At 36.7% G+C, this 24,735-nt stretch overlaps 1 protein-coding gene across 17 annotated transcripts in view; it reads left to right on the forward strand.

The window, feature by feature from the left end:
* Positions 1-24,735, forward strand: part of LOC109087252 (teneurin-3-like) — a 497,439-nt gene that overhangs the window by 267,112 nt on the left and 205,592 nt on the right. The gene's annotated exons all lie outside the window — the stretch shown is intronic.

The raw sequence follows: 24,735 nt of genomic DNA on the forward strand, positions 1-24,735 counted from the left end.
ATTGCTATTTCTATTGTAAAATATTATTTAAAAAATAAAAAAAAATACAGTGAGTAGTGGAAGCATTTTTTTTTTTTTTTTGAGAAACAGAAAGAGAGTATTTATTTTAAGTAATGTGTGATGTGTGCTTCCCCACTTTAACAACAAGCAATGGCCCTCAGTGGTGTCTGTTTGTCTTTTCATATTTTGTTTATTTAAATTTTTTGTCTTTCTTACCTTTAAATCCAGTGAGATATTCTAAGCTCTAAATGTGTGTAATTACGTCATTGGTAGTGTACTTTAAATACTGTATAGTTAGAATCTGAAGGCAGGCTGTAGGAAGGAAAGTTGGGTGTGTGTGTGGTGTGTGTGTGTGGGAGCTTTAGGGCAATGCTCTGCCTTTGAGTTATGACTCTAGATTTGTGTCATCTGTGTATATACTGTCTGTGTGTGTGCTAGGGGAATGTTTCTTTCTCTGAGGCTAAAACAAAGACCAAATTAGCCCTGTGTATCTTGTGGCATTCAGCTTAATAAATAGGAAGGAAAACACATTTATAGTCATCATTGTCCCAAGTTCTGGTTTACATAAAATGTCATACAAAAGAGACAGCGTTGAGCTGTTTAACCCAAGCATCTGTTTCATGTTGTCCACTGACTGAGTATGGTTTAATATCAGTTGTCATTCAGTATGGCTTTTGCACCATCATATGGGCGAATCTCACGAAACCTGCCAATAACATATCCAGTCCAAATTTCAAAGAAAACTAAATTAAGAAAATCTATATTTACATTTTGTACTTTAAGAAAATGAAAACTATTTTGGACCAGATGTGTAATTTTTTGTATGTGTTAAATATAATTTGCTCAAATTTAGCATAATGCAAAAATGTAATCTACATTATGGTGCTGTGAGTAAATAAATGGTAAAGTATTTATACATAATGGTAGCTTGTCTTGCAGTTAATTTGTGATGATTTAGATAAAGTAAATGACAAACTAATTTAAACAAAGTGTATGGATTCAGTACTGTGAGGACAAATTTTTATTATTTATCTATACAGTATTTTATTTATAATAATTCCATTTTTTTTAAATTATATTTTATTATAAAATAAAATTTCATCAGATTCATCCATATAGATGCACTCCTCCAGGCCAGTAGCCTAAATTTATTGTGCTGTACTCAGCTGCTAGTAATTGGCTTGTTTCAAGACATGCGTAGTACTAGTGCTGTATTTCTCTCTATTTTAGTGCTCTCTCTCTCTCTCTCTCTCTCTCTCTCTCTCTCTCTCTCTCTCTTTCTCTCGCCACTTTTAATAAAGAATTAGTCTCCCTCCCTATTCTATTATAATGAGGAACCCTCTTTCTCCCAACTCAGTAGTCTGTTTACTGTCCATTGTGCTAAATTGCTTTTGTGTGTGTTTGTGTGAGTGCCGATGTTGTGTTCATACAAAATAATTTTTTGGATTAATTGGAAGCCCTGAGATGAGTTCAAATGTTAACTGTGGATTGTGTTCTTTTGTTTGGCCACAGCTAAATCATTTAGCAATTTTCCAGTTTGCGTATGATAGAATTCATGTGCTGTGGCCAGTAATTTTAACATGCTTTCTCTGTATTTGTCTTTCCCTCTCACGGCATATTTGTTGTCTCTCACATGCGTATCTACTCCAGTGTGTACAAAAGTGCTTACCGTTGAGATATTTCAGACGTTCCCTTGGTTTGTGATGCATCACCAGAGCGGGGCGCAGCTGCAGTGCACACTACACGCTGTAGTGCCAGAGCGAGACAGGCCTATCGATCACTCTCACACTCTCTATACATCCAGATGAGAAGTACGGTGACACACACGGTAGTTGTGAGAATGTTTCTTCCTGCCTCTAGCTGCAAATAGGCCCTGTGTAAAGTGAGACTGAGTAAATAGGTGACGGTAGCCTCTGTGAGTTCAGGTTACCCTGTGTTTGTGTGTCCAGGACTGGATGTATGGGGGGATTTAGTCAGGTCTCACACACCCGCTCCATCTTACTGTCAGCTTGACCTCCCAGCTGTGTCCTATCACATCCCTGGCTGAGGCCGCTAAAGTGTGTGTGTATGTGTGAGAGAGTGAGTGAGTGTTTGTGTTAGCAGAATGTGCTTCTCTAGCTAGCGGTAGAAAATTAAATCTGCCTAAATTCACTTAATGGTGGTATTAGTTCAGAACACTTCAGAGAGACACACATAAGCTCTGTTTCAAAAACCTAGTGAGCTTCCTCCTCATAAGCACGTTTCCGACCCGAAGGTTTCAAAAGAAAAGAATGTTCATTTTAATGCAGCATCACATGTTCATCAAAGAGAATGAATTACAATGAGCTCATCGAAAAAAACAAAAAATTATCCAAAGAAGGTGAAATGTTATTTTTCTGCATTATAAATATAATTAAATGCTGAAAAGAATCGACAAGAAATGCTTAAAAAACACTATTTTACTCCCAATGTATGTGTTCTATGTATATTAAAGCTATTCTCGTCACATCGCTTGTTTTGAAATCGATTGTGAATCGAGTCACAGCACAGAGCTTTTGCCTATGTAGAGCATTTCAGATCCATCACTTTTTACGGTTTTGTTCCACACAAGACTATGTTGGCAGCGAGGCTCACTAGGTTTTGTAGCAGAGCTATTGTGGGACGTAGATGACAGCATGTGGTAGACAAAGAGAGACAAAGAGAATACAGCTTTAGGACTAGCGATATGTCCATTAGCTCTGTTCTGAAGTACTGTAGATTGATGTTAATATCCAGTGAACAGCACAGCGGATCTGTAAAGCCTTTCGGTACAAGAAGGCATAATGGAAATGTTACACACAACCATCAGTCACATCAGTCCATGTGAATTCAGGTCGAATACCTGGTGACCAAGAACTAAAAAATTGGTGCAGTCATTCAGAAACCATTTATTTTTCTTGGAGCACAAAGTCATGGCCTAATGACGGTCAACTTTGTACAGTATTATGATTTTTCTGTTTGGCAGTATAATGAGTAATACAAATAGCATTTTCTTTAAATTAATAGTTGATAAATACATAAATGCGTATAGAAATTGTATATAAAATATAAATGTGTAACATTTAAAATAAAGGATTTGTACAGAAATTTTAAATCATGCAGTAATGGAGGATAATGATTCAAAATAAGTCAATATGAAGAGATTACCACTCATAAATCAGTAAATTGTACACAAGATGCTAATAATAATTTATTAACATGCATCAAAGCATCAAGCTCTGTAATTTATAATAACATCAAAGTAATACATTTCATTTAATATTATAATTCAATATAATTTCATTTAGATATTTATTATTGATTAACAGTTTCATTTGAATAGTTATAATGATTTTATCCAATTAATATTGCAAATGTTACGTGCATTGTATTTTTTTAACTACATTTAACATTTTATTAGACTGTATAAACTGTAATATTCTTTAGTATTCTTTAGCCATAATTGCAGCATTTTATATATGGGTTTATATTTATTTTATAATGAAAAAAGTGGAAAAATAAGTCATGTTTGCAGATGTGCATCAGGGACTCGTGTGTTTTAGTGAGTGCAGCCTATCACAATATTATGTGTCCTTTCTCTCTCTTTTACACACACACTTTGTCTCCAGATAAATCCCAAGCCTGCCAGACTCTCTCAGTTTAACTCCAAACCAAGTGTCAACACAAAATCCTTCAGGGAAGCTTTCTAACACATACACATGCACACATTTCTCCAGACATCACAAAACAAAAGAAGCAGCTATTCTCTCGTTGTCAAAACGAAGTAAAATCCTCTCTTTCATCCATACGCACCGACCTATAGACGAGAGGCAGCGGGGAGCGAAGGAACGTGGGAGACGCAGCGGCAGAGGAGAAAAAGACTGAAAAGGAGATGGAGATAAAGGGCTCAGTTCGGCGGTTCGGCACACGGCAGGGGTAAGGCATCGTGGACCCGGGAGCTCGGCACTGTCGCTTGAGACGGCCCAGAAGTGTCAGGCTCCTGCGTCTGAGAGATTTCCATCTCTTTGGCCCGAGGATCCCAGCCCAGCGGGAGAACTCCCAACCAACCATTCGACTGCTCCCTCTACATTATTCAGCTGACATAACCCCCGAGAAGATGGCGAGGGCAAGAGGAGGCACAAATCTACATGTATGAAAGCGAAAAGAGCCCGTTTTAGCTCGTCGACAAATGGAATCGGCAAAATGACGCACCACTGTGAAGCACTCCTGCAGATATTTTTATCCATTCTGAATTTTCACACTCGCTGTCAGAATGTGCTTCTCCTTCATGAAAGAAGTTTTTATTGTGTGTGTGTGTGTGTTGTGAATGCGTGTGTGTGCCCCTGCTGGGCTGTGATCTGCCTGTATTGAAATAGCTCTGTATCATGACCTACATTCCTCAGCTGGGGGGCTGACACCGAGGGAGGGAGTGACGGATAGGGTAAAGGTAAAAAAGAAGACACTCCGATGAGTCTGGAGCTCGCTTTTCGATGTATTTGAGTGGACACGCGACAGAACGTCCCTTGTTGTCGTCCCTTATCTTTTGTTTTTTTCTTTTCTTTTCGCAGCTGTGGCATCTTAAACCACATGAGCCGCTTGTTTGTTGTGTTGTTTATTTGTTTGTCAGGATTATGTAAGGCTCTTCAATGAGGTGAAGGGAAAGAGGGCACGACTCAAGGGAGTCGTCTTAGCCCAGGCTTGCTGCCGCCACATCACCCTCTGCTGTCTCAGGCCGCAAACATCATAACGGCCAGCTTAGCGCTGGGTGCTTATCTCCGAGGTTTTTCTGTCTCTCTCTCTTTAGATTTTGATGTATGTAGAGAGCCAGCAGCCTTTGGAGTGTTTGTTTGTAGAAGCGGGATTATTTTCCGTCAGGAATGTCAGGAAGGTGAGTGCTCGGGTTTGTTGACGTTTAAGCTTTGCTCGCGGGCTCGGGGCTCCGTGGAACTCAACTCGGCGAATTTGGAGTGTGTGAGCCGCTTGTTTGGATGTTTTCAATTGTTTTCGGTTGTACAAATCTTTGCTAACATCGTCTGCAAATGTAAATGTCAGATCTCAAATTGGATTTTCATTCTCTCTTCTCATGGCTATTGAAGCCAGTTTCCACTTCAGAGTGAGAGAAAAAATAAAATAATATAATATAAAATGAAAACAGAACTGACCTTATTGCACAAATAAATAAATGGATTTTATATCTCCTTGTTGTGATTTCAGATCTAACAATGTGGCTTTATATCTTGATTGTTTTTTTGTTTGTTTGTTTTTTTCATAATTGCAACTTTATATCTCACAATGTTACTTTATTTCCTGATTTTGTGACTTTAAATCTCAAAGTTTAATTTATATCTTAAAATTTTTACTAATATCTAATTTTGAACTGAGATCACAGTTCTTACTTTGTCTTAATTGTGTATATATATATATTTTTTTTTATTATTGTAACTTCATAACCTACCTTTTTTTTTTCTGTGACCGCAACTTTATATCTCACAGTTAATTGTATTTCTTTATAATGTGATGAATGTGATGTGAAATGATGTGTGAATTTTTACTTTATATATTACTTTCTTAATTGTAGTGGTTCAATGGATCACAAATCTCATGGTTCGGATCACATTACGGTTTTTGACCCATGGATCGGATCATTTTTCAGAAAAGAAAAATTTCAATTTAACTTGCTTTCCATTTATTACTAAAAGCGAAGTACTTCTTTGATACCACAGCAAATAGTACTAGATTAACAAAGAAAGTTTAAACATGATTAAAGAGACAAGAGAACAGCCAGTAAAAATAAGAACAAATACACAAATTACAAGCATAGATAAATACAACAGAATCTGTTGACAAATAAAATAAGGTTGGTAGTATTCAAATACAGAAATGTAATAATTAGGGAAAGTAACACTGCAGAGTGTTCACTGTATAAATTAAATATAGATTTTTATCACAGCTGTTTTGTTGTTTGATGATCATTAATGACAGCGGCAGTATTTATAGGCCGCCGTCGCTTTAAGACCTGATGCATGGATCCGATATATTCAGTTCGGTCTTCGCACACCGCCTGAAACGCGTGTGCGCGCTTTATGTGTTTGCGGCTGTGCACGTAGAGAAGAGTGCGCGAGTAACAAATCGAGTTCACTTTCACCTTTTCTCTCTGGAATTGTTTCAAATTCGCTTGCTTGTGTAGATACGTACAAATGATAAACTTATACTCTATCATGATTAAATTCTGCAATTAATCCGCAGATCACAAGCGTGCCGAACCGTGGGGCTTGGTCAGTACGGATCATGGATCAACTACGATCCGTTTAACAACTACTTAATTGTAATTCATTTTTAGTATTTTAACTGTATAACTCAAAATTATGACTTTTTTGTAATTGCAACTATATATATCTCGCAAATAAGACTTTATTTCTTGATATTGTGATTTTATCTCACAGTGTGACTTTATATCTTACAATTCTTTCTTTATATCTTGTGATTTTATTGTTTTTATTATTATGACTTAATATCTCTTAATATATCACAATTGTGACTTTATTTATCGACATTGCAAATTTATCTCACTATTATAATTTTATCTAGTTTTCATTATTTTGATTTTAATTACAGATACAACTTTATATCTCACAAATAAGACCTTCTTGATATGGTGATATTATATCTCACAGTCTGACTTTATATCTCACAATTATTACTTTCACTTTTTTGTAATTGCAACTTAGTATCACATAATTGTAAATTTATTAATTGATATTGCAGTTTTATCTCACAGTTCTTTATATTTCCATTTTATTTTTATTAATTTGACTTCACTTACAACTGCAACTTTATATCTCACAGTTGTGACTTTATTATTCAATATTGCATATTTTTATCTTGCCGTCCTTTCTATCTTAATTGCGATTTAATTATTGTGACTTTATATTTGCAAATACAATATCTTCCGTAATTGCAACTTTACATCTCACAATATAAGTAGTTCATTAGATTAATCTTTCTCACAATTATCTGTTGTATTTATTAACTCTGAAGCAGAAAATGGGCTTCAGCGAGTAATGTGGAAAGGTATGACTTCAGCACACTGCGAAGTGATGGTAGCTGAATCACAGCCACCTGACAGGCAACAGGCTGATTAAAAATATCCGATGAGCGCTTCCTCTGAGAAGTAAAGAGTGTAGCCCGCAGTGACTGGAAACTGTTGACACCATGTGGTACCAAGTAATGTGAAGAGACAGGAAGCTGCCTATGACTCCTGTCATAGGGCGAGTATCCCCTTTGCTATGGGTGTGTGAGTTTGTGTGATTTTAAAATGGATGGTTTGTTTTCTCAGGTGCGGATAAGTGTCTTGGCAGGTTTGCTGCCTATAACAAACCGTTCCAGTAAGTTCTGTAACACATGCATAACACACCGTGGTGATGTGTAGATTTAGCATTAGAAGCCAAATAAGCATAACAGGCCCTCTCCTCATGAGTGTATTCACCTGCTTCATGGGTAAATAAACCATGAGCTGTAAACATCACAAAATTACTTTTTCCAGCTGCATGTTTGAAATGGTAGAACTTCTTTGCTCTTTTTTTAATATATTGAAAGAGTAAACATTCGATGCACTCAAAGATCAAGTTATTCTGTCTTTGTATGGTTTGAATTACATATTTACATGCATTTGTCAAAACATTGGGTCACAATGCATAAAACATTTGTCCTTTTCCCAGCTGCAGAGGTTTTCTGCTACAATCTGTAGGCATGAATGGAAAACGATGTTTAAGTAGTAATCATTTTTATAGTGGTCAGTTTTATTATATTCTTTTGCTATTAAGTGGAGCCATAAAACATGTTTTCCCTTTATGTGTCCTACACTCTGTGTCTCCTTTACTGCCTCCTTTTCAGCTTGTGCTTGCCGTGTATGTTTTTAATCAAATCTTCTTAGGATAAATAGTATTGGGTAAAAATGTAGCCAAACCACATGTGTTTGCCCTGGGTCCTTATCCAGGACCCTTTCTCATGCTTCATTCTGTTAACAAACCCCACAGACAGCCCTGAGGGTTCATGAGCTAACTACAACACTTCTGTAGTACAGCACCAGAGAAGAAAAACATCGCTCTAATGCATATTTTTAATGATGTGTCCAAACCAAATGAGGAGGTGAGCATTAGGTCAGCCGTGGGGGGAAAAGGGCTTTGATAACTCTTTGTGAGACTGTCGCAAGAATGTAAGAACCATAACTGATTTCATTTCACTCCCTGCCTTCCTTACTGAGAGTTTGCTTTAAAGCAACATAATGGCTCGTCAGGGCTGATGTGGGCCGCCCTAACAGTTGGGTTGATTTCAATATTAACAAAAGAGCGCCGTATTGCACTGGGAAATCAACACTGCAGCTGCAAATTCTCAGACTCAAGCGTGCTTTTATAGGTTGGACTCCAGGCCTGGAGCAAGGGTGGGAGAGGAAGGGGGATCAGGCAGAATCACATCGCTGTGTTCTCCCCCCCGAAATGAAGTGCTCTGACAATCCATTGACCTGAGAGGGAAACTGTCTGATGTTTGATACATGACTCAGATGATGGACAGACCCAAAACCCAAACAGATATGTCATAATACTATTTTTTCCTCAAGATGAGTCGATGATAGATCGCAGTTTCAAGTGTGACTTTGTTTTGTGAGAAGAGGAAATCGGCACTCGGCTGCTACATGCAGTAGTAGTTGATAATGAGCGCCAAAAGAGGCATTGCAACACCTGCTGCTTTCATTGTGTGTGTCGCCCCGGATTTACTACCTTTGTAGGGACCAAGTGATTGTAAAACATGAGATCACCATACCTTATGTGGCATACTGAATCAAGCAATTCCTAATTTTTCCATGTCGGCCATTTTAAATGTCAGCCATTTTGAATTTCAGTTTAAAATACTGTATTTTATTATCCTTAAATAATAAAATGAATTGGTTTATCAATTAATTTTTCAATTTGGGTGATGCTGAGAAGCCATTTCCAGTAATGGCGTAGTTGAATGAACGTTTTGAATTTCTTTGAAAACCTAGTTTTTAACTCCTCCTAGTCTCTTGATCTAATTTTTCACCAAATTAGAATGAGATCATCTTCAGGCCTTGGCAGAAAAAGTTATAGATTAAATGTCTAATGCATCAATGAATTTGATGACATGATGCCAAAATGAATTTTTGCCTATTATCCTTCAGAACATTTTTTTAAAATGAATTTGGTTTTGAAATCCAATGAATTTTTCAATTTGAAAATGTGAAAAATTCACTGGGTGATGCTGAGAAGTCATTACAAATAATGGCATAGTTGGTTGAACACAGTGCTTGAATTGGGCCGGTATGCACTCTTATATTTTAGCCTTTAGAGTACCTGCACTTTTTTGTGCGTACTGGCACTTCTGACATGTTGCCAGTACTCAGAGTAAAAGTGACAGTGTCTGGGTGATTATATGATCCCATATATGATTAGAAAGAACATTATATAAATCACACTACCCAGGCGGGATCACCTCTCATCTCGACCAATCACGTGAATGAATGCAAGCGAAGTGTGTGGGGTGCGAGAGCATGTCAGGGGAGGCGCGCAGAGAAGTAGAATAATAATTAATTATTGATTACTAATTTGAATAATAATTTGAAATGAAAATAATATCTTAAAATGAAAAGAAACAGACTTTTGCGATCACATCATTTTAAACTGGTAAACTCCTGGAAAGCCCAAGGACCCAGTAAACAAATTAAAACAGTAAGTTCAAAACAGCACTAATGCAGAGAAAACATGGGCGATTTCATCAGCGATTGTGGAGAAAGTAGTAACTTACGTCCAGATGTCAGTAAAATTATTCCTTTCAGTGTGTATTTGGCTTAAAAGCAAAAGTGTTTTATAAAGAATGCTGATTATGCGGTGGTCAGAGATTTAGCGATTCTGAATGGATCCGTATAGTAGTAAAGGCAGGTGATTTAGTGGTCTTTGGCGTCTCCCTGTGGTCCAGTTTGGTATCGCTGGTTGACTTGTGCTAATTTGTATTGAAAACTTTTATTTAATTATTGATTGTTTGTGGCACTATACATACATTGTGAATTATTAAAAAGTACTTATCAAAAACAAATCATCTACAAATCTCTTTAAATTCTTATTTTTCCAGTTGGTATATACTTGACCCTGAAAATTTCTGATTATTATTATTATTATTATTATTATTATTATTATTATTATTATTTCCATTTTCTTCAACTAATTGTGAGTGTTGCCACCTAGTGGACCAAATAATTAATTCAGTTAGGTACGTGCACAGATGATGCAAAGTATGCGCAAAAGCATTGTAAAAATCAGACTGATTGCGAACAGTCTGCGTGGAGCTTGTTGATGCCAAAATTTGTCACGCACTGTGCGCTAAATGTAGCGGCAAATGGAAAACCAAGACATACTTTTGGTATTAGGGTGTAGCAGATATAATTAGCTTAAAATATAAACATAAAAGTCAATGGTCCCATGATATGAAGGTTCCCACTGTGGTATAAAAACGAACTAGTGTGTGCTTTCAGCTCTGTACGCTTTTGACCTTACCTGTCAATGACATTATCAGCACACAGCTTAGAAACTTGTCTTTGGTAATATCACACCAGCCAAATGTGTGCTGATTAGTCCCACAACACACACGCTTGCACACTCATCAGACCGTGGGGACCGAGATCTTAATCTGTTTCCTGCACACTGGGAATGCAGGCATCATGAAATTGTATATTTTCAAAATATCTGTGACTTGATACCACCGAAAGTATCCAGTGTACGCACCGAGCTGGTCCAAGTCTCCACTAAGTCTCTTGCCGACTCTCTGAAGTTATCGTTAGCCTGCTCTGAAAATAAAAAAAGACATTTTAATCGCTTCCCTTGCACACTAACTTAAGTGCCCAACTTTCTTCACTTTCACGCTTCTCTGAAACTTTACAATTCACTTTGTTCTGCATAATCCTCCATCAAGAAAAGACAACAGGTAAAGACCAGAGGAAGGCATCTCAGTTCAGGGGTGAGTGAGTCACCTCTGATGCAACAGACGACGGAGTTCAGAGACAACGAGAGGCAAATTTATCTGATAATAGGCTCTAATCTGTGTATTATTCTGGGCCGTGAGGCTTTTGTTCTGCAGTGATTATGCTGTTCATATGGTTCTGATCTCGTCTTATGTCTGCATAATTGAAATAACCCTGACCCCTAAAAAGCCACTTGATGTGTCCTTTAAAAAAGACATGAGAGATGCTGAGAGTGTGAGAGAAAAAACAAAGTGAGAGTGAAGGAAAGCTGAGATGTCTGTCACATTATAAAAGCCCCCTCTTGATGGTCTATATCTCTGAGGCCGCAGACCGTCACACCTTCTTGTAGGTCAGGAATATTGTTTTCCTCTTAAAGGAAGTATTTCTGCATCATGTCTTTTCATGCCTTGCCAGTGTCCTCGTTGCACTGGCCAAGGTTTTGTCCCGTCTCTCCCAGAAGCCTCAGAGTCACCTCTCTTGTGAACCATTAAAAGAGGATTGTGGTAACTGTATTTCCTCACTCTCCTCCTTGTTTCTTAGGCTCCAGATTGTATAGGAGAGTGGTTGAGGGTAACCAGTGTCTGATACTGTAGACGGCTGCCTGCGGCCGAGACCCAACAATCACGCTATTGTCCAGCATCTGTATGGTTGAAAGTTGCTACCTGGTACTATCAGCGAGAGCAGAGGGCACGGAAAAAGTATTTCATCAATGGCTTCTTTGTGAGGGGCATGTTTCCTCCGCCTTCTTCCTCTTCAGCTCAATAGAGAGAGAGAAAGAGCAAACCATTAAGATCCAGCCAATTAATCACCCTTTCTGATTTTCACCTAAAGACGTCCACCTGAGCAAAAGTATCTGATGTGCAGCCTCAAAATGCTGGGTAAAAATATAATGCTGCTTAAAGTCATTGTAAAATATGCTGGCTCTGACCCACTTTAGCCCCTAATATCCAGGATGTTAAATTATTTTATTTGTGTAAATGAAATGCTGCATCAGGGCCAGATTAAATGTTGTTGTTGTCATGGCAATCAGTGTCTGTCTTGTTTTCTGTCAGCTAGCTCGACTGAAAATCAACAAGTGATAAGCAAATAGAGTGTTTCTTTTGAGAGTATTTTTAGAAGTAAGATAAATAACCAGTTTGACTGAGAGGTATAAGATTTCGATTAAATCGGAATAGAAGAAACTGGTGTTGATGGTGCTTCTAACAAAAATAAATACTCCTACATTTTAGTCATATATTTGTTCAATACTCCTACATTTTTAGACTAAAATATATATACATATATATATACTCCACATATTTTTAGTATATATATATATATATATATATATATATATATATATATATATAGATATATATATATATATATATATATACCACATATATACATATATAATATATATATACTATATATATATATATAACAATTTAAAACTATATATATACACATCATACACACAGATAGCCTATATATATATATATATACATGATCCTTCAGAAATGATTTATTCTAGAATTATTAGCAGCCATTGCTCCAGTCTTGAGTGTCACATGATCCTTCACAAATGATTTATTCTATTATGTTGATTTGGTGCTTAAGATAAGGATCCTTTAATGAATAGAATAAAAAAAACAGCATTCATCTGAAATTTAAATTTTGTGCTACATTATACATTTCTTTACTGCCACTTTTGATCAATTTAATCCTGAAGAAGTATTCATTTATTTAAAAAAATAAATAAATAAAAATACTGACCCCCAGCGTTTGAATGGTAGTGTATATGTTTTATTTTTATTAATTTTATATGTTAATTGTTTCAGTTTTCATTAATTTTATAAGTTAATGTTTTATTATTGTGAACAATAATGCCATAATATTTACTTTATTTATTTAAAAAAATAAACTTGGTTTCATTGTAAATTTTATGTGCAATAGTGAGGAAAGGTGAAACTGCTATTTGGGATTCCTTGTTGTAGTACACAGCACAGTAGAAAAAAAGGGCATGTGTAAAAACAAGGTTTTTTTTTTTTTTTTTTTTTTTTTGTAATTGCAATTCCTGAAAAAATAAAAATAAATTGCTGAAACAATTTTGACTCAGAAATTACTGTTACATTCCACAATTCCATTGAATTAAATATGAAATGTTGAATTTTTTCTTAATATTTTTTACAGTGCTTACAAAATCTCTTACAAAATCACCATTCATATTTATCCCACTTCAGGTGCAGATTCTGTGCTGCCCTAGTACACAAGACCAGATGAAAAGGAAATTAATTTTCTGTTATTGCTAACTGTTACACAGTTGTTATTTATATAATTGTTCAAGAGGTTTTGATATGGTACTTCTCTCTCAGATCGATTGTTGCTCTCTGTAAATCCTTTGAGTATATCTACCTTCTACTTCAAAGTTAAAGTTTGAACAAGAGTTAGTCAGTACCAGCTACAACGGTGGAATTGTAAAGAAGTTTGACTACTACCATCAGCTGATGCAGTATTTTTACCTTTTATCTTAGGGTATGAATATATCTGCGTCTTTATGGAACTTTATTTCATAGCATACGCAAGTTGTAAATTTACCTGTGAGCTTTTACCTCAACATACCAATGAATCTTAGCACATGGCTTGTGCCTAGATAATTTCACTTTTATGTCTTTTTGAGTGTGTTGTACATTTAAATTTATTATTGCAATTTTTTACATTTGAACTTAGAGTCTTACTCTGTTCTAATCAAATAATAATAATAAAACAGAAGCTAATTCTTCTGATCACTTTCCCAAGAGGAAAGAAACGACTTTGAGAAATACAGATGATAAAGCCGTGCCTCACCATCCTCCACTGACTCAGCCCGAATCGTGTTATGAGTCTAATTTGAAGGCAACTATTCATAACTCAAATCTCCTTTTCTGATCCCTGTTCTTTTATATGGAATCTGTTCATTATTAAGTTGCGAGTACAAGCCTTTCTTAATTGGAATGCTTTTTTTTCTTACTCATTTTTGTATTTTCTTTCTTCATCATCATCCTCATCATCATCATTTCATTTCTAAACAAACAGATGTAGTTAAAATTTTAAATATGAATTGTATATAGTGTATATATACAATTTATATAAATGTGTATATGTATAAGCATGCTACACAGTCTTTTATGATTTAATTAGCTATGCGAGTGTGTGTATGATAGCTAGAACAGCTGGATGGCTTCTCTGGCTCTCACTCTCTGAGCTCAGACGAAGCAGCTCCCGGATCATCCTCCCTATTGTTTCCTGAGTGGCTTATTAAATTACTCGACCTCCCTCGTATAGTGGGAGCTGTCGATGTGCTGCCCTGCTCCACTCTCCTGCAGGCTCTTTCTCTCTCTCTCTCTCTCTCTCTCTCTCTCTCTCTCGCTCTCTCTCTCTGTCTCTCTCTCTCTCCATCTCTCACATTCTTTCTCTGTGGCCGATAACAGGAGCTTGTATCGGGGCATTAATCCTTCTGCTCTCTTGGGTGGGATTAATACTCAATCTTTGTGTAATTATGACCTCATTGCTCTGCTCAGATAAGAGGCAGGTTATCAGGTCAGACGACCATTGAGGGATGGCGTAAAGGAAGGAGCGAGTGTTTCTCAGTGATGCATTAGAGAGACAGTGGAGGAGACCGGGAAAAGTTCAGGTTTTGCATCCATAGGTGCTGTGTTTTTGTAGATAGATGTCTTTAACTGTTGAGACATGTCTCGCTGTTTTTGAAGGCAAAAACACGTCTTGTGTGAACGGCCCCTTAGACAAGTAGACATGACACTGTTTGAGCTGACTTTCTATGACTTTATCAAGGAGACTACAGTCTGATTTGCTGTCTCACTGCATGTTTTTTCTTTCTCCATCTCTCTATAGCCATTTCTCTCTCTCTGTCTCCCTCCCCTCCCTGGCTGCCTGCTGTTGCTGCTCTGTGCCATATGGAGCTTTACTGGAACTCCTCTTAAAAGATTCACCAGATGAATCTCTCTCTCTCTCTTGCTCTCTCTCTCAGGCTCTCTCGCTCTCTCTCAAATGATGGCTTTCTCATTTAACAGATTGGCTGATGTGTCAGAGATGACTGGGTTATGCCACCGCTAAATGAGAGGAGGGAGTGAGAGACAAGTGCTTCCAAAAGCTCAGTGATGCTCCTGGGCCAAAGTTCTGTTTCATTGCTCTCTCTGCGTGTCAGACATGTTCAGCGACATGTGTGCATATGTATTTGTGTTTTATAGGTTGTGCCTTTGCTGTATATTTCTGTACGATACAATGTCTTGGATTTCCTCTTTTTTTTTTTTTTTTAATTGAAAGTTTGTAAATAGAAAGTTGATGAGGGGAAGTTAATATACCTGTAATTTGCTGGTCTTGGGAGACATTCACATTGGATGTGTGTTTTTTAGCATCTCATGATATGAGCTATGTAAACCCAAACCATAACATTAACTTTTAATTCATTAAATTGTGGATTATAAAATGTCTTCTTAACATGCTTCTGTTTGAAATATTTCTGGAATTCAAAAATAGATCATTTCAAATACATTTATAAAGTGAATAAATAAATTAATACATACATTAATACATAAAACACTTCACCCAAAACTAGGATTAAACCACCTGATTCATATTGATTCATACTTTTACTGTCTCTTTTTAAATTATTAAGAAAACATTAAAAATATACTTATTTGTGTTCCAAAGTCTTGTGGTTTTGGAATGATATTAGGGTGAATAAACAATGATAAATGTTTTATTCTGGGGTGAATTATCCCTTTAAATGAAATGGAAATGCCTTCTGTGAATATGGTTCAGATTTAAGACTAAATGTAGGATGTTTAACCTTTTAAATTATTAAATTAGATTATGTGAAAAAATCGATTGATATAACACAAAGTAAAACAGAATGTCTTCATTAGACAGAAAATGACAAAACTATTTTTAGGCAGCAAATAAAAGAGCAATAGTCATTCACACAAAGTACTGCATAATTATAAGTAATGTGCAGTTTGTACTAAGGATAAATTGTCTGAGTAATGGTATCTGGAATTGGTGAGAATAGCCTTGCTATCTCACCCCCTCTCTTTTCCAGACTGTGTTTTGTGCTCTTAGTGTGACGGTGTGAACAGTTATGGGGCCTGTGACTGTGGCTAAAGGAAGTGTAGTTTCTGCGCAGCTGTACGTTGTTGTGTAAACGGATCAGTTTCGTCTTCATCTGAATTAGCCATCAATGTCATGCCATTTTTTATGTCTTGTGCAGCTGCCATCAGATCCTCACCCCCTAACCTCACTAAAACCCACTGACCGCCATTAACACACACACACACACACACACACACACACACAACTCTGCCATCTGGAAACAACTGGGCCCCACTTGAAACACCCGACATAAATTAAGAGAAGCGGGGCTAATTCATTAGAGGCCTGTCCCACCGGCTCAGGTTTCTGCTAGCACTCAGCACCGCTGTCCTATATTCACACGTCCTCCGACTGACATGTCATAGACATTCACATAGATACATTAGTTTAATGTAATAGATTACCTCGGGTGGTAAAAAGAATAGATGGGTGAAAAAAATATATGGCAGATTCCAAACCATCGGCATAAAGGTAACCATTGGCAACCAAGGTTAAAGCAACACAATCTCACACTGAGCTATCTGTTTGTTTGTTTTTTTTATGATCAAAGCATCTTTAGCTATTCTAATGTTTCGAGGTTAGACACGTTTATTGAGTTTGTAACATTCAAACGTGTTGCAGTTTTCCGTCCAGGTGTGTGTGTTTAAATGTGTCAGCGGTGGTCTAACTGAAGGCTGTTCGTAATTAGAACCTCTAATGACGAAGTTTAGAAAAACGGGCTTCTACAATTTGAAACTGGGTGGCTTCCTGTTGACCGTGGCAGCTCAAACTTACAGCCAATCACCACAAGGCAGCATAAATCACAGAGAACAGAGAGACATATATACGGGGGAGAGGGTAAACACTTCCAGCTGAAAGCATTTGGGTGCGATTTGTTGAGAGGAATGATGTCGTTTATATTGGGTGATCAGTGATGTTTAACAGACTGGCGCTCTATTTCATTTTCTCTCCGTCTCGCACTCATCCCTCTTCATTCTTTTCTATTTTTCCTCCCACATACTCACTCACACACACACTGCCTAAACACTCTTTCATCCCTCCGAATTTCTTCTCTCTCAGGGGAAGAAATGGGCCTGAACTTCCTGTCATTCCTGCACATTTGGTGTGGAGCGCTTGACACGGGCGCTGTGGCGGAGTGACGCAGGGAGTCGTGCTGTGGTGCGTTTTTGAATGTTTCTGAAAGCGCAGAATGACAACCATTTGAACTGAAACATTTTAATGATGCCTTCGTACTTCCAGGCAGAGGCGACGGCAAAAAAGAATGAGAAAGAAAAGTCGCACCGTGTTCAGGAGTTCCGGCAAATCCTGCTTTGATGCCATCAGGCCTCCACATATTATCTCTGACCATTCTTCAGTGAGCAGAGCTTTCATTTCAGCCGGCTGGAAATGAAGTCTCTGGCTACTTTTTCTTCGGCCCGCTCCCCTCCATACCGCCACAGTTCCGGTGATTATGTAGCGTTGGCGATGCGGCCCCTCGGCTGCAACATCGTCCAAAAGTTTCAATTTCACACCATGTTCAGCCGCATCGAACCCTCCTATTCCACAAGGACTCTCTGTCAACCCCTGTAAACCCCCCACCCCCACCTACCTTGATACGTTTCCTTTTTTCTCAAATCGATAGCTCCTCTGTTTCCAGTTTTACCAGCCCTCACTGTCAGAGTCTGGGTGTTCTGCTGGGTGAAAAACGCTCTTTCTCTCTTTCTCTCTCTCTCACTTTCGCGCCCTCTGTCTTTCAAACCCTTCCTTTCTGTGTTTCTTTCCAACTTTTCAGTGCGAGTGTGTCTGATGAGCTCAAGCTGTTGAGTCTGTCTCTTAACAGATCGCAGATTATTAGCATGTGGCCTGAATGTCTTGCTCCCACAGTTAAACCACTCTACTGATGGAGATAATTATTACAACTATACACACACTAGCACACCCGTCTCTCTAAATACTTTGCTCTCTCCCTCCATGTTAGGGTAACATTCTCTGAGCTCTGTTGTTAACCCTTTGATGCATGATATCCATCTTTAAAAGCCATTTTAATCAACCAAGTTGTAAATGAGTGACTTTTTACCCTTGATCATTATTATTCTTTATGAATTTTTTTGTTTGTTTATGGGTTTTTTTTTGTGCATTTGTGCGTGCGTGTATGTGTGTGTCTGTGTGTGAAATTCAAATTCAAAATGAAATAATTTTTGTTCTACAACTTAAAAAAAAAATGCAGTGCATGCAACAGATGATACAATTTAATAATTGTGGTGCATCTAATCTTGTTCAAAAGCCAATGCAAATGTCTTACATACATACAGTATTCTGTATACTCATCACCATTACAATGTGCAACACGTTTCATTTTGCTCCCAAATTATCTGTCGTAGCTAATTAATTGAATCAACATTTAAAGGTTTTCTTCATCATCTCGCAATATTGAGTTACATGAGCCTCAAATACTGTTCCAAGACCGCAAGTGTGGGTATTGTGACAGGTCCACTATCTTTATTAGTGAAACACCAGTGCTGTTCCTTTGTGTAAATAACTGGCAATATTATCTCAAATTTAAGTTGCTGATTAATTAACTGTTGTGTTTAGTGTCCCACTCACAATCATGTTGATATTCAGAACAAAAGTAGACTTGTTTAGTTGATATTGCTTAACTATATTCAACTCTTGAATAATAAGAACATAATAACAATATAACTTTATTAAAATATCATTTAATTTTCATTTGTGATATAATTATTCATGCATCAAGGGTTTAATGTCATATACGTTTATCTTCATACTTATTTTTACCAAAGTAATTGCAATTCTATGTATAATGTAAGTGTTAAACACAAAAGCCAGACTTATGGTAAATCATGATTGTACAGTATTAGCTGCACTATATGTCCATCACGGCTCTGACCTTTTTTTTATATATCTCACTGTTATTTTTCCATACTTTTAATCAGCTGCTGGAGACAATAGAAACTTGTGATGTTCTGCCTCACATAACTTCACATTCTAGGACTTTGTGTCTCAACTTTATTAGTTGCAATTATAGTCTGTGAAGAAAGAGAAGCAGAAAGAGAAATCTTTTTCCTTTAGACTGAGGTCAAGTGAGCAGTTTTAGTCGTGTTCAGTTCAACCCAACACAATTCCTCAACAGAGGAGTCTTGGAATAGGAAAGAAGGAACAAGACAAAAGGAAAAAGAGCAGCAGTGTTTAGGCATGTAATCCCTTGCTATTGGAAAGTGGGTCACTTCCATTCCAAACCTGATTCATTCCCTCTTTTAGTGTCTCCTGTCCGTTCCTCCCTTTCTTCTTCTTTAATTCCACACTCCTTTCATCTAACCGATTCAAATAGTCATAGGAAAGATTAACGGCAGGAGGGAAAAGCTGCTTTTTTGATGATGGCATTTGTGGGAGAAACAAAAGATCTCGACAGCAGCTAACACTAAAGTTTTTTTCTTTCCTTTGATCCCAATTTACAGAGCTCCTTCCCTTTATCTCTCTCTTTTTTTTTCTTTCACTCACTTTCACACTTTTCTTTCATACAGAACTCTTACGTTTTATATTGGATACAGTTGTGCCGGTCTGGCTTGTGTTTCTTCTCTTTTTGAGCTTTCATATCATACAAGCTGGCAAAACATAAACCTGCAACCCTCCCACCGGCCAAAAAAAGAAGAAAGATGGAGAGAAGAAATTCTCATAAAGTGGAAATGCCCAGCTGATGTTTCCAAGCTGTTAAGAATGATGGGGGTTCTGGCAGTGTTACGGAAAAGGAATATTTTTTATTTTTTTCTCCAGTTCATTTTAGTTGCTTTTTAACCTTCCGAATGAAGTCATCGTCAAGTGTGCTCAGCCGGTAATTTAGCTGGCTTTCTCACTGATCATTTCTCTATTTTCCATTCTCTCTTTCTGGCTGTTGTGATAAGGATATTAACCTGTGCATTGAGACAGAGGAAAAGGAAATTTTCAAAATTAAAGTTGTGCAAAAGCCACAGTTTTTTTAAGTTTTGGTTTCTTTAGCTCAAACTGCAAAGGTTATTTATGTATTTATCTGTATCTATTCATTCATTTATTCATTCTGACTTGACAAAGAGAAAACAGCAATCTATACCAGTCAAAAGTTTTTCAACGGTAAGATTTTTAATCTTAGTTTTAAAGAATTCTCTTATGCTCACCAAGCCTGCATTTATATGATCCAAAATATTCTTTGATGAATAAAAAGATCTAAAGATTTATCTTTTCATTTTTTTTCATCTGAAATAAAAAGCTTTTGTAACATTATACACTATACCATTCAAAAGCTTGAATCAGTATATACATTTTTTTTAATAAGCAAATCAGAATATTAGAATGATTTCTGAAGGATCATGTGACTGGAATAATGATGCTAAAATTCTGCATAAATTTTACTGTTTCTACTGTACTTTGGATCAAGAATAACATATACTTTGTACTTTGCAATATACAAATGTACTTTGAATCAAATTTAAAATAACTAGTTTCTATTCTAGTTTGTTCTTATTAGAACAAATGCCTGAAACTTAGTATCATGAGCACTTCCAGTGTCTGTTTGCCTCTTTAAGAAGAATCACTTTATGTATTCCCTAATTGTAAGTCGCTTTGAATAAAAGTGTCTGCAAAATGACCAAATGTAATGTAAATGTACATAAATGCAGGTTTGGTGAGCACAAGAGACTGCTTTAAAAAAAAAGGCTGGTAAATCTAAATTTTTTAAAATCTTTTTTCTAGTATTGTATGTTTTTTCTATTTTTTTTTTTTAGGCTGCTCCACATAATGTGCATTTTAGAAACAAATAACACCTTTAATATAAAAAAAAAGGTAAGGCAGAATTTCTGTTACTACAGCCACTATGCTATGTTATAATTATTCTCACTAATTTTATGTAAGTGTGTGTCGCCTCCTCCTCCTCATGCTGTCTCTGGTCACATGCATGACACTCACACACACAGAAACACACACACACACGGACAGACACACGGGTCACCTGGCACTGACTGAGGTCACCTATGAAGCCGGCAGGGACATGTGCAAACATACAGAAGCACAAATGCCCACATTTGCACATATGAAAACACTGCAAATTCATCTTCAGTTGTAACAGGTTCAAGCCAAAATCCCCCCTGTTGAGCCAAGTGTTACTTTTCCGCTTGACTTGATTCCTGCATCCGCTCTCACGGACAAGCACACACACACAAAACACACACATACTCTTTCAACACTGAGTGACTAATTCTACAAACACACAGAGACATATGCACACTGATTAGGGCTGTTTCACAGTCTGGTGGATGTTTAAAACTGCTGCAGAGGAAGTTGTGGACTGTCACACAGTGTTTGTTTAAATAGTAATAGAGATTAAGGGTAAAAATGAAAGGAGACACATCAGCTGTAGCTGTTGTTGCTTGTGGAGGAGGATTTTATATATTAACATACAAAACAGGACTGTGGATTCTTCAGATTTTTCAGGCAAATTCAGATTTCATCTATGCTGTGAGCCATCATTAATGCTCTTCATCATAAATAAATTGTGCCCCACAATAATAGTATGATGAAAAAAGTATGATGTAACTACTGCTTATTTAATTTATTAAAGGCCATCCTTTTGTTCTATATGAACCGCATTGTAATAATTTGAACTGTATGTTGACTCCTTAATTTATGATTACTTTTTTATATGAAATAATACTGGCTGAATTGTGCAGGACATCACTGCTGATACGTGCATTGGAGCATGACATACTAATATATCCTCATTGATAATTTAACATATTCACTCTGTCTGACTGCAAACGTAAACGATCCTTCAGTTTTTTTCTTCTTCTCTCAGACTCTCATGCCAATACAATAATCAAATTACCTCAACAAACCTCTTGTAACAGTTTGCCATATTAGTGATGTCAGTGTTTTTCTATTTTAGGCTTTGTGCTAGTCAATGAACCGCAGCAATTTTTAATTAAGAATTTAATTACCAATAATGCAGTTGATCAGCTGCTCCTAATTCATTTATGAGGACAGAGAGGAATCAGATAATTATGGCACACATATTCATCGTAGACAAAAATGTTCTTTGTTAAGTCAGCTGATAAGAAAATATATTTTGGTCTTTTATCATTTTGATCGTAGTATTTTATTTTACTTTACTTTTTTTTTTTTTTTTTTTTTTTAAGTTTAATTCTAACAGTGAATAATTTTATACATTCCCAGACTGGATGCCAAAGGCTCTAATAAATATCTCTGAAAGTTTGCTGGCTATAATGGTGGTAAGAAGATAAATGGTCAATAAAAAGAGGAACTTCTGGTAACAATGTAATTCATACTGCTGTGACATCAGCATATGGGCCTGACGAGCAAATGTCTTTGTCTCTGCTCTGAAGAGCAAGATCGTGTGTGTGTGTGTACAGATGCTTTTATTTGTGAATCAAGGCTCACGTGAATTCTGCAGGCACATAACAGAAGCATATAACTGCTGAAAATATGAAAAAAGTCAACTTATACAACATTAATGCCAGATCAAAGATGTTCATACCCACTTTCAGTACAAACCAATAAAAGAAATGATCGGCGATGGAAGCACCTCAGAACGCTCTCTGCCATTTCAGTCAGCAACAGAGCACTCACACGCACTCAAACACTCCTTCTCACTTAGAGACATCACAATTACCCCTCTATTCTGCTTTTTAACCTTCTCTTTCTTTCTCTGTCTGCTATCTGACACATTAACGTCACACGTAGAAGTGACCAGTAACCGTCTTTGTCTAATAAAACATCCAAACCCCTCAGTCTCAGGGCCCTTCGGATCTCCTGTCCTCTAACACGTCCATATAGGGAAGCTTTTTAAAATCATCTACGCACACCGCATACAAAAAATCAAGAGCGCCGCCTCAGAGAGAGAGAGTGGATGAAAGAGGAGGGGCGAAAAAAATATGTTTGAGCATGAAAAGCAAAGCATGCATGTTGGGAGGGCTCCAAAAGAGGGCCAGCCAAGAAAGAAATTAAAGTACAGCGATTATCTGGACCCAGAATTAGAAGCAGAGGGTTTTGGACTAATAAACATTTGAAACGCACCCCAGGGCCCTCACCATCATTTATTACTCCACCATCTCCTATTAATGTTTTTTTTTTTCCCTCTCTCTTTCGGTTTCTTCATTTTTTTTTCTACATCGATTCCCAGGATGTTTTAGGTAGATTTTATTAATTCTTGCTGGCAGGGTTTAATGAAAGGTTGTTGGTGTTTTTTTGTTTTTTTTCTCTTCCTCTTCCTTTCTCAATCCCTTCCGCTTTGGATGTTCTGATCCAGTGTTTTATTTCGGTCTTCTAATGGCTGTATCGCTGTTATCAGTATAACTCTTGACGTATTGCAGGCCGACAAAGAGCAGTCATCAATTAACCGACACCACCCCCACCCCAACAGAGTGTCCCGCTCTGACCTCTCAGCACAACTCTTAAGCTTATCAGCTCCCAAAACAAACCACTCCTCCACACACACACAGACTTGCACACTGTACATGTTGACTATACACACACTCATCTCAAAGCCTATACACATTCACAAAGATTTTAGCGCAGTATTTTAGGCACCAATATTGAGCCGTGGCGCAATTGCAAAACAAATAATATTTTATGAGTTCTAAAAAGACTTTTTGTTTCACAAAATAATAAAGCACAAAAAAACAAAAAAACACCTACCATAATACCCCCATTATCTAAAAAAAACAATTATGGATTATTATGGATATATTACAATATGTGTGTGTGTGTGTGTGTGTGTGTGTGTGTATGTGTGTTTTAATGCTCAAACGTATAACATCATCAGACATCAATATCTTAGGATATGTGAATACGTCGTTGTCTGAGATCTTAAGGCTCAAACCGATAACATCATCAGTCATTAATAACTTAAGTTCTCAGTTTATTTGGTGACTTTTATTGAGACCATCAAATTGATAACAAGTTACAGTAAAGACATTTATAATTATATGCTTCTCATTTGAAATTCTTTTCTTCAAAGAATCCTGAGGAAAAAAAAAAAAAAAAAAAAAAGTTTTATAACTGTTTCATGGATCATGTGATAGTGAAAACTGGAGTAATCACTGCTGAAAATCACAGGAATTATTTTATATATATATATATCACTGCTATTATAATATATATACATATTATATATATATATATATATATATATATTATTTAATAATAATTATAATAATAATTTTAAATTGCAATAACATTTCACAGTATCACTTTTTGCTTTATTTTTAACAAACAAATGCAGCCCAGGTGAGAATAAGAGACTACTTATTTATTAGTTTTTTTAATCTTGAACATGTTCACGTGCATAAATAAATAAAATTAAAACAATATAATGAATTTCATTGTAATAAGACAAATGAAATAAATACATAAACATTGTATAAGAAACATTGCAATATATTACATTCAGTATATCCAGGAAGTGCTCTTGTAAAAAAAACTCTGAGGGAGACTGAGGGAAGCACTCTCACGCTGTCTGACGAAAGACGCCGCCCTCATGCTGTCTCCCGACAGTCCAGAAGGTGGAAAGGATTTGTGAATCCTGGGAAGATTAAGTG

Source organism: Cyprinus carpio, chromosome B1 (assembly GCF_018340385.1).
Source record: "Cyprinus carpio isolate SPL01 chromosome B1, ASM1834038v1, whole genome shotgun sequence".
In the NCBI taxonomy this organism is placed as follows: domain Eukaryota; kingdom Metazoa; phylum Chordata; class Actinopteri; order Cypriniformes; family Cyprinidae; genus Cyprinus; species Cyprinus carpio.